Source organism: Pongo pygmaeus, chromosome 12, assembly GCF_028885625.2.
Source record: "Pongo pygmaeus isolate AG05252 chromosome 12, NHGRI_mPonPyg2-v2.0_pri, whole genome shotgun sequence".
Classification (NCBI taxonomy): Eukaryota; Metazoa; Chordata; class Mammalia; order Primates; family Hominidae; genus Pongo; species Pongo pygmaeus.
The window spans coordinates 97,814,539-97,827,103 of NC_072385.2; positions in this window are offsets into that span (position 1 = coordinate 97,814,539).

Genomic DNA, 12,565 nt, shown 5'->3' on the forward strand with positions numbered 1-12,565 from the left:
GAGTTTGTGTTCTTATTTTCAAGACTCTTTAGCTTTCTATGGAGAGGGTCTGTAAAGCAGATGTTCTGGTATAAATCCATGTGCCTGGAATTATTTTACCCCCTCTAGTAAATCATCCTTCTCCAATCCCTTTCCAGGATGCACTCCTTTTCAGAAACGTGAACACATTTGACCACTATATATTGGGGAAAGCAGAAGGCACCAGCACTAGAGCATTTCCCTGCAGTCTCCAATGCCCATATCCTTAATCTTTAAAATGAGCAAGTCTTCAAACTGAGCTAATAAAAAAAAATGAGCTCACAGAAAATTATTTCACAGTGAAAAAAATGAAAAGTAAAGAAAGTCCTTGAGTAGCAAAGTAACATATAAGGTACTTTAGGACAACATCTACAACTGGTCTGTTTTCAAGGAGCTGCTGTTATCTCCCTGATACCCTCTGTGCCTTCCAGGCACTTTCAGCAGAAGGGGCATGAGATGACAGCTGCCATCTTTGCTCCTCCCTGGCGGATTGATCAAAAGAGTATGTCCTGCCTATCCCTGGTTTTGCCATACCAGCAGCCTTGCCATTCCTTGGCTCACACTACCATTCCAGTCTCATATAATCCAATTTTTAAAAGAATTTTTCTTTAGGGACTATAATGAAGAGTGTCTACTGAAAAAGGTAGAACTTGTGGGAACAAAAGTACTCTCTTAATTGGCCAGATACACTTCTCACTTGCTAGACAACGATCTGACTCTTAATTTCACTTGCACAGTATGGCTGTTGCCACTGTCTGCCGGGTGCCCTGGAAAACCTAATTAGGCACACAGGGGTGAACATTTTACTTTCAGTCAAGGGAATATTCCTTCTGGATAAATCACTGTGGGGCCCTGAAAAATAATTGTGTTTGGCTTGATTTTAAAAGAACTGAATGAGCCCCTCAGGTTGCTGGATTTCATTTGATACTTTAACACAGAATACAATCTACTAGGTATATGATGGGAAATCTCTTTTTTGAGGGCAATTTTTAAAAAAGTGTTCTAAACAACAAGGCTCTGTTTGACTAAAATTAGAGGGTAGCTATGTATCCTCTCTCACTTTTCTGTAGTTCCCTTTATATGATGAAAGAAATCGATATTCCCCCTTCCCTTCTTGTAAGACTGAATGTTTTGCAAATGGTACCATCTGTTCAGCAGGAGATACTCAGGACACATATTTTTTGAAAATCTAGCTTGTAGCTTTATTTGCCCAATCTTACTGTATATTCATTTCATGTAAGTTTCTTCCATAGGAGTGAGTACTTAGGGAGAGCTATAGTTATGCCTGGCCACAGAAACTTTCTAATCTAATTCACTTTGTCTGCTTAGGACTCATCCTTCTCTTGTGCGGCTACAGTTTGCTAGCCCCTGACTTCTCTAGCCTTGCTCAGCTGTGGTTAGAGAAAGCCTCTTTCCCTAGGCTTGGCCCTACCAAGCATCTGTTTGGTGCTGAGCAGACCAAAGAACACATGGGGTTTCCAGCTAACTCTGGACCTCCAGGGTTAGCTATGTTTGTGTAGTCTGATATTTACTGTGACTGAAATAAACTCACAGCTGCATCTTCACAGAGCCTGGCCTTCACTAATCCTGGTCTGGTCTCAGGTTCTGGGTTAGTATTTCAGTTCTCCTGCAGGAACTGGAAGGCTGATTCAACTCTAGTGTGCTTGGATAGTGCTCTCACCTTCTCTGGTCCTGCCGATCATCTCCCTGAGAAACATGGACTTTGTCCTCACCATACTCTAGACCAGATCTCAGTTAGTTGCTTTCCACTTCCTGTTTTTCTGCACTGAATGACAGTGTTTTCATACCACTTGCCTTCATATATTGCCTGGAACCCATGTTTATGCCTTTAAGCTTGTGTATTAAACAGAATTGGCTTTAGATTTTGATGACAAACTTTCTCAAGCCCAAGTTCACCTACCCTCAGACAACTGTGCTGGGCAGGTGGATAATCTTACTCAGTTTTTCAGGCTGGTTTCAAATCATTTGCTCTTGTTTCTCATGTCAAATTCTGTCATCCCAGTGTGCCTGGAAGCCATACTCTTCTAGCTTTACTAATTCTTAATTTTTTTTTTGTTTTCACTCCTGATATTGCCTCAATGTCTGTATGAGATTGATGGTGGAATGGCTGGTGATGAGGGAGGAAAGAGGACAAATGCATTTAATGATTTTATCCAAAGAGCATCACAGAGAATAAGAGAAAATGGCTGACTAGACACAGCCAGAAGGACCTCCCAGCTGGGACACTGGGAAGACTGCCACCCACACTCCAAACAGATATTCAGAAGGAAGGCGTCAAGAATGGATGGAGGGAGGATACAGATGCTAGGCTGAAGTGGGAGGAAATGAGTAACCCAACAGGGGCTACCAAGCACCAGGATTTGTTTCTGACCCCTAATGAACACCGAGGAAGGGAGAATCAAAGAAGATAAAAGCAAAAAAATCCCATCCAAAGGATAGCAACTTCAAAGACTGAGGGAGTTTCAGCCCACGCAGATAAGAAAGATCCAGCACAAGAACTCTGGCAACTCAAAAAGCCAGAGTGTCTTCTTTGTGCCAAACAACTGCACTAGTTCCCCAGCATTGGTTTTTAACTAGGCCAAAATGGCTGAAATGACAGAAATAGAATTCAGAATATGGATAGGAATGAAGATCATTGAGATTCAAGAGGAAGCTGAAACCTAGTCCAAGAAATCTAAGGAACACAATACAATGACATAGGAGCTGAAAGACAAATTTTAGACTTTAAGAAATAACAAAGCTGTTAGAGCTGAAAAACTCACTTCAAGAATTTCAGAATTCGATCACAGGTATTAACAGCAGAATGGACCAAGGTAGGAAAAGAATCTCAGAACTTGAAGACTGGTTCTCCAAAATAGCTCAGTCAGACACAAATAAAGAAAAAACAATAAAAGAATGAACACAATTTCTGAGAAATATGGAATTACATAAAGAGACCAAATATACAATTCGTTGACATCCCTGAAAGAGAGAGAGAGAAAGAAAACAACTGGAAAACATGTTTTAGAATATCATCCATGGAAATTTCTCCAACCTCACTGGAGAGGCCAACATTCAAATTCAGGAAATGCAGAGAATCTCTGTGAGATTCTATACAAGATGACCATCCCCAAGACACTAGTCATCATATTCTCTAAGGTAAAAATGAAAGAAAAAATGTTAAAGGTAACTAGAGAGAAGGGGAAGGTTACTTACAAAGGGAAATCCATCAGCAGACCTTTCAGCAGAAATTCTATAAGCTGGAAGAGATTGAGGACCTATACTGAGAATTCTTAAAGAAAAATAATTCCTACCAAAAAATTTCATATCCAGCCAAACTAAGCTTCATAGGTGAAGGAGAAATAAGATCATTTTGCAGACAAGCAAATTCTAAAAGAATTCATAACCACCAGACCTGCCTTACAAGAGGTTCCTAAGGGAGTGCTAAACATGGAAAGGAAAGACTATTACCAGCATAAATAAAGGGAGATATTTATGGGAATAAATAAAGCCAGACACCTACAACCGTCTGATCTTCAACAAAGTCGACAAAAACAAGTAATGTAGAAAGGACTCCCTGTTCAATAAATGGTGCTGGGATAACTGGCTAGCCAGATGCAGAAGACTGAAACTGGACCCTTTCCTTATACCATATACAAAGCTCAACCCAAGATGGATTAAATACTTAAATGTAAAACCTAAAACTATAAAAACTCTGCAAGATAACCTAGGAAATATCATTCTCTACATTGGCTCTGGCAAAGATTTCATGATGAAGACTCCAAAAGCAATTACAACAAAACAAAAATTGACAAATGGGATCTAATTAAACTTAAGAGCTCCTGCACAGCAAAAGAAACTATCAACAGAGTAAACAGACAACCTACAGAATGGGAGAAAATATTTGCATGCTATGCACGTGAAAAAGGTCTAATATCCAGGAATCTATAAAGAAACAAACTATAAACAAACTAACAAGCTAAAAACAAATAACCCCATTACAAGATGGGCAAAGGACAGGAACAGACACTTTTCAAAAGAAGACAAACATGCAGCCAACAAGCATATGAGAAAATACACAGCATCACTAGCCATTAGAGATATGCAAATCAAAATCACAATGAGATAACACCTCACACTAGTCAGAATGGCTATTACTGAAAAGTCAAAAAATAACAGCTGATAGTGAGGTTGCAGAGAAAAGTGAATGCTAGTGGGAATGTAAATTAGTTTGGCCAATGTGGAAAGCAGTTTGGTGATTTCTCAGAGAAATCAAAACAGAACTACCATTTGGCCCAGCAATCACATTATTAGGTATATTCCCAAAGGAATATAAATTGTTCTACAATAAAGACCTGCACATATATGTTTATCACAGCACTATTCACAGTATCAAAGGCACAGAATCAGCCTAAATGCTCATCAACAGTAGACTGGATAAAGAAAATGTGGCACATGTACACCATGGAATACTACACAGCCATAAAAAAGAAAGAGATAATGTCTCTTGTAGCAATGTGGATAGAGCTCGAGGCCATTATCCTAAGTAAATTAACACAGGAACAGAAAACCAAATACTGCATCTTCTCACTTACAGGTGGGAGCTAAATACTGAGTACACATGAACACAAAGAAGGGAACAACAGATAATAAGGCCTAGTTGAGGGTGGAGGGTGAGATGAAGGTGAGGATAGGAAAACTACCCATGGAGAACTATGCTTATTTCCTGGATAATGAAATAATCTGCACACCAAACTCCTGTGACATGCAATTTACCTATATAGCAAAACTGCACATGTACCCTTGAACCCAAAATAAAAGTTTTTGAAAAAACAAAAACATAAAAAAGAGCATCACAGTGGAGGTAAGAAAAGTAGATTCTCATTCCATTATCTCTTACTTAATAATTGGGGATCTTAGGCACATAACGACAAGTCCTTCACTCCCAGGGCTGGCCTCCTTAGCAGCAAACATGCTTCCTGTCTAATTGTTTCACCTTCTTTGTGGGGAGTGAGAAACATGATGATTTTGTTTTGTGATACTATTCAGGCAACATTATAACATGGGTATATTATAAGTTAAAAGACTTTTACAGGGGACATAAGGAATATTGCTTCTCAAGTTCTACCAACTGACGTACAAACCAAGACACTCATAACACAAGGATTTTGTGATGAGCATTGCTGGTAGGCAGCTGACTGATCATTTAGTCTTCCTCAAGTGCCATAATAAAATATCTTGTACTGGCTGGCTTAAACAACAGTCATTTATTTGTCATAGTTCTGGAGGCTGAGAAGCTCAAGATCAGGGTGCCAGAGTGGTCAGGTTCTTGGTGATGGTCCTTTTCCTGCCTTGCAGATGGCTGTGTCTTGCTGTGTCCTTACACAGAAGAGAAAAAGAGGGATCTGGTCTCTTCTTCTTCTTATAAGGGCACTAATTCCATCATGGGGGCTCCTTCTTCATGGCTTTATCTAAATCTAATTATTTTCCAAGGCCCCACCTCCACATGCATCACATTAGGAGTTAGGTCTTCAACATATGCCTTTTTGTGGGGAGGACACAAACATTCAGTGTTTGTGAACACTGATCTAAGCCACTCATCAGCTGAGTTGTGTACCAGCTGCTGAGGGACACTTCTATAGGGAAGCTTAGTACTTTTTTCCACATGCATGATCTGTGCAGAGTTTGTTTTGCTTGATTATTCTATGTTTATTTTTTTCTCTTTACCCAGGGAAATTTCCTTGCCTTGTAGGCATAAGTAAATCTCACCTATATATTGTAAAGTAGATGTAGCCTACTCTTAACTCCTTCCTCTGCAGTATTCCCCTACAACACCCAGCCAGAAGTGACTTCACCTTCCTCTGAATTACCATTGGATATGGTTTTGGCTGTGTCCCCACCCAAATCTCATCTTGAATTGTAACTCCCACAATTCCCATGTGTGGTGGGAGGAATCTGGTGGGAGGTGGTTGAATTATGGGGGTGGGTCTTTCCTGTGCTGTTCTCATGATGGTGAATGAGTCTCATGAGATCTGATGGTTTTAAAAATGAGAGTTTCCCTGCACAAGCACTTTTTTTGCCTGCTGCCATCCATGTAAGATGTGACTTGCTCCTCTTTGTCTTCTGCCATGATTGTGAGGCCTTCCCAGCCATGTGGAACTGTGAGTCCAATTAAACCTCATTCTTTTGTAAATTGCCCAGTCTCAGGTATGTCTTTGTCAGCAGTGTGAAAATGGACTAATACACCATTGCACTCAGTCACTGGTCTAAATCATATAGCATGCTCCATGCCATTTATTTCTTTGTCCTTGGTGCATGGAAAAGTCGTTGTAACAATATGAACATTAAAAAAAAGTCTGTTGAATGAATGAATGTTCTATTTTTAAAATAAGCTTTTAATTTTAGAATAGCTTTAGATTTACAAAAAATTGAGAAGCTAGTATAGACAGGCATATACCCCATAACTGGTTTCTGCTATTATTAACATTACACATAATATGGTACATTTGTCACAATTAGTGAACTGATAACACAATATTGTCAATAGGAGTCCATACTATGGTTAGATTTCATTTTTTTCTGTTTTCCCTCAAATTTATTGAGATATGATTGACAAAAATTATATTCAAGATATACAAAGTGATATCTTGATATACATATACATTGTAAAATGATACTATAATCAAGCTAACTAACATTTATTGTCTACCTAGTCACCATTTTGTGTATGTGTGTGTGTGGTGAGAAGACTTGAGATCTACTCTCTCAGTACAAAGAGTAGATCTTTGCAAGAATGTAGATCTTTGCTAAAGGGGAGACGTTGGTCAAAGGGCATACACTTGCAGTTACAAATTTATAAGATGAATCAGTATGCTGGAGACCTAACATATAGCATAGTGATTATAGTTGATAACAATTAATTATGTACTTGAAATTTGCTAAGATATCTTTAGTTTTTTTGTTTTTTTGAGACAGAGTCTCACAGTATTGCTCTGGCTGTAGTGCAATGGTGCGATCTCGTTTCACTGAAACCTCTGCCTCCTGGGTTCACGCAATTCTCCTGCCTCAGCCTTCTGAGTAGCTGAGATTACAGGCGCCTGCCACCATGCCTAGCTAATTTTTTGTATTTTTAGTAGAGATGGGGTTTCACTCTGTTGGCCAGACTGGTCTTGAACTTTTGACCTCGTGATCCGCCTGCCTTGGTCTCCCAAAGTGCTGGGATTACAGGCGTGAGCCATCACACCCAGGCCATCTTTAGTTTTTATCTAATGTCTTTTTTGTCTTTTAGCATCCCATCCAGGATAACACGCAGCACTTAGTCATCGTGTCTCCTTAGGCTCCTCTTCAATCTGATAGTTTGTGAGACTTTTCTTGTTTGTTATGACCTTGATTGTGTTTTGAGGAGTACTGGTAAGGTATCTTGTAAAGTGTCCCATAATTTGGGTTTGTGTGCTGTTTTACTCACGATTAGAAGAGGGTTATGGATTTTGGGGAAGGAAACCACAGAAATAAAGTGCTATTTTTATCACATAATGTCAAGGGTACATACTGTTAATGTAACTTGTCACTGTTGATGTTAACCTGGATCATCTGGCCTAGGTAGTGTTTGTCAGGTTTCTCCACTGTAAAGTTACTCTTTTTTTAAAACTCCCCATCTTGTCACACTGTACTTTTGGAAGAAAGTCATGACGTGTAGCCCATATTTAATGGTTGGGGAGTTATGCTCTACCTCCTTGAGGGCAAGTATGTCCACAGAGTATTTGGGATGCTTCTGCACAGAAGATTTATTTGTTCTCTTTATTTATGGATTGATTCAGTCATTGATTTAAGCAGTATAGACTATGAGTGTTTTATATCCTGGTTAGTAACACAATCTGTTTTTTTTTTTTTTTTCACAACTAGATCAAAACTTCCTAGGTGCTTAGAACTGATTCTTGCTTCTACATCTCCCTGCTTGCCTGATGCAAAACAGATTACCCCCAAAATAGACATTTGTTGGTTGATAGAACTAAAGTAAGAATTAAGTTCCCAGTATCTGTAATGATGTCCCAAAGCAGTGTAATTGATCTGTTGACATTATCGTACTATATGTAACTGCCTTTCTGAAAATGTTATCTGAGGTTGAAAGACCCTTAGAAATCATCTAATACAACCCTTTCGTTTACAATGGTAAAATTTAGGACTGGAGAGGAAATGTATGGACCCATATGTGAGATGAGAACCTACTTTCCTAATCTTCATTGTGATGCTCTTTAGACATAATGCATGCTGTGATAACTACTACAGTATCTAGTGGGTGTAATGTGCTCACCACAGGCTAGTTGAATTTGTGGCTGCAGGCAAAAGTGAGCCATCAAAGAAATTTTGTCAGTTCTGTTTTTGTTTTGCAAGGTGGATTTATACTTTTAAAAGATCTCTGAGGCATAAATGCCAGAAGGAGAGTGGATAGGTTTAAGAATGATGATGAGGTAACCTGCTCAGATAAGAGTAGACCAGATAAGAAACTCTGAGGACCAAGTCAGTGGCAGTGGAAAGAGAAGAGCAGATATATCAAGAGACATTTTGGTAGCATAACAGGTGTATTCTGGCTGCCAAAAAATTAGAGGGTAAGGAAGTAAGGGGTGATAAAGGTGACTCTGAAGTCCTTGGTTTGGGCTTTCCATTATATGGAGAGTGATGTCACCAATAAAGGCATAGCAGGTTTGGAAAGAAATAAACTTGTTAGATGTGATGCCTGATAGGCCGTTAGTACTTCTGGTAAGCAGCAGGAAATTGTATCGAGTTTAGGAGGAAAGCTAAAGCCCATGTGATTAATCTAAGAGTTAATGTCAACTGGTTGATGAAGCCATTGGAAGTGATGAGATCACCAAAGGAATGTAGAAAAAAAGAGAACTGAATTACCTGAATTTACTAAGAATAGAGGACAGAAAAAGCAAAAGGAAGTAAGAAGAAACAATTAGAGAACCAAATGTGGAGTGATTGGGGAAGCCTGGTAAAGAGGGAGGATGATTTGTGTTAAACTCTGCAATAAGATCAAATAAGAGGAGAATTCAAAAGAGGCTGGCAGTACTCAGCCTCTTGGGTTTCAACCTCAGATATCTTTTTCAGAAAGGCAGTTAAAGATACTAAGATAATGTCAACAGATCAATTAGACTGATTTAAGATATCATTACAGATATTGGGAACTTAGATCTTACTTTAGTTTTATCAACCAACAAATGTCTATTTTTGGGGGCATGTACTCAGGTAAGTGGTGACCTTAGCAAGAGTCCTGTCTGTGTAGAGCCGAAAGAGTTGGATATTGCACAAATAAAGGGCAAGATAGATATACAGCATTTTCATTATGGTTCTTACTGGCTCAATTTCCCTTCATTCCAAAGGTTAGAGATAATTGTATGAGAAAGGATTTAAGTTAAATAAGAAGAATGTCTTGTTTTTATGAGACATAGGGATAGGTTAATAGGATATTTGAATCATTTGGGAAACTTTCAAGACTAAAGATGTGGGCAATTTAAGCTGGAATAAGTTAGTCTTTCATGAATAAAGAATGTCTCTAAATTTCCCTCTAAGTCTTTGGCTTATTCCTTAAAGTTGTACATATAAGACTACAAGGGGATAGTTTTTACTTTTGCATGTACTTATAGGATAAATTTGCCCTGTCTGAAAATATTGAATTTTCTAACTTGTTGATTTATTCGGAGGTTTCTGAATATTTCAGTATGCAATCAATTGCACTTTTAATAAACCATAAACAATGTTTACTGCTTTATTTATTGAATTTAATTAAAGTGACTTGATGGCTAACTAGTACAGTGCTTTTGACAGGCCCCAGACACGGGGTCTAATTACTGGAGACAACAATACAGAAAGATGATAAGATGATTGCATTCTTGAAAAATGGAACAAAACAAAGCAAAATAAATTTTTGTTTGTTTGTTTGGAGGCAGAGTTTGCCTGAAAAATAGAAGGCCAATGTTGTGAAAACTTTCCTGTGGCTCTCTGTGTTTTCAAGCAGGTGCAGGCGACACAAGACTCCTTTTAGAGAATAGCCTTCACAACTCCTCACAGCCTCACTGCTGGTTTTGCCCAGAGGTGTAAATAGATTCAAAGGTCATCTGCTTCTTAATATCTCATTTCTCTCCTTTTGGAGTGGTTTCAGTTTGAATTAGCATCATTAAGATGAGGCAGCTCCCCAGTCAATCTGAAAGAATCAAAAGAGCCCTTATACCCCCTACAGAGCCTTTTGCAATCCTCTGGGTCTTAACACTCCAAATGATTTGATTATGTTTGTTTATATAATAGTTGCAATATTGATTCAAACTAGAGGTGGCCAGGAAGGGTCAAACTGTGCTTTATGTTTCCCTTCAGTTGTATATATCATAGCCTATTACTTCCACATCATCTAGAGGAAAGAATTGCCATCATCATCTTTCTAAAACCAAAATGCATTGCAAAAAATTTTATAGACCTTTAGAGAGCTTTGACAAAATTGGTTGGCACAGTAGTAATTTGGTTTTCATGAAATAGTTTTCTTTCATGAATAAATAGCACTGTGTTTACACACAGAGTAAAGCTCACTGAAAATCTTTCTATTTGTTTTTAACAAATTCACTGAAAAATTGACAAAGGAAACATTTATTTTAGACACTGCTAGACAATCCAATAAAGATCCTGGTGAAATAAACTTTTGAGATTTTTTTGGCCGACAGACTGAAAGGTTGTTTTCAATACTTCTTTATGTTTACACATCAAACACCCATAGATGTATTGCAATCTATAATATATAACCCTCACGTTAAAGAAGACCTCTAGCATGAAGGACCAAGTCGGTCTTTTGTACTTGCACTTGGTGTGAGTCCATCGGTACTGGGGGAAAATTATGCCCTAGTAAACAGCTTTGGGTTCATTCCCATTTGCAAGCACTCAGTATAATGTTCCACAAAGAAGTTCAATTAAAAGAATCCACACACTGTTGGTGGGACTGTAAACTAGTTCAACCCTTGTGGAAGTCAGTGTGGCGATTCCTCAGGGATCTAGAACTAGAAATTCCATTCGACCCAGCCATCCCATTACTGGGTATATACCCAAAGGACTATAAATCATGCTGCTATAAAGACACATGCACACGTATGTTTATTGCCGCATTATTCACAATAGCAAAGACTTGGAACCAACCCAAATGTCCAACAATCATAGACTGGATTAAGAAAATGTGGCACATATACACCATGGAATACTATGCAGCCATAAAAAATGATGAGTTCATGTCCTTTGTAGGGACATGGATGAAATTGGAAATCATCATTCTCAGTTAACTGTCGCAAGAACAAAAAACCAAACACCGCATATTCTCACTCATAGGTGGGAACTGAACAATGAGAACACATGGACACAGGAAGGGGAACATCACACTTTGGGGACTGTTGTGGGGTGGGGGGAAGGGGGAGGGATAGCATTGGGAGATATACCTAATGCTAGATGACGAGCTAGTGGGTGCAGTGCACCAGCATGGCACATGTATACATATGTAACTTACCTGCACATTGTGCACATGTACCATAAAACCTAAAGTATAATAATAATAATAATAATAATAATAATAATAATAAATAAATAAAGAAATAAAAAAGAATCCACACAATATCATATGTGCATGTGATGATTAAATGACCCAAAGCTTTTCCATTTCTGGGGACCTCACAATGTGTGTCATCTTTGGATTTTTCACTACCTCTAGAGAGAGCAGGAGACAAGCATGTCCCTGAAGCACTAGGTTTTCAGCAGGAATGTTCATGACTGGGTTGCCTCTGACTCTGGCCAGGGACTCATTAGTTGTCTTTGGCAGGTGTTTGTGCTTGTGTACAGGGAAGGGAGAGATAGGCAAATGACCCTGAGAAAAATTAAAGAGAAAAAAATGCAATGTAGCACTTTGCTGGAAGATCCATACATAGGGAAAGTCAAAGGATAAAATAAAAGTGAGTTTTATGTCATTTTATTCTGAAAATGCAATTTTTGTATTTACTAACTTCCACAATAATGCAATAGTTTTGACATGACAGTTATATTACAAAAAGGCAAATATGATTTAACTAAAATGGCATTGTACTAGCTTTAAACAAAGCAAACATTTGACAAAAGGTGGAGAAAAGAGAAAACCTCTTTTGTTGCCCTACATAAATCCTAATACACTGGAAACAGAAAATCCCTTTAGTGAGAGGGTAATGAACTAATAAATGAAAAAAGAATTCTCATTGAGCTGGAATATTTTTATAAGTATAAGCATTGCAAGGATAGAAATTGTGTCCGAGCTCATCTTACTTTCTGTAGTACCACATGATGTGCTATATATTCAATGAATAGTTTTTTTCTTTTCTTTTTTCTTTTTGAGATGGAGTCTCACTCTCTCGCCCAGGCTGGAGTGCAATGGCGTGATCTCAGCTCACTGCAACCTCTGCCTACCAAGTTCAAGCGATTCTCCTGCCTCAGCCTCCTGAGTAGCTAGGATTACAGATGTGTGCCACCACGGCTGGCTATTTTTGTGTTTATT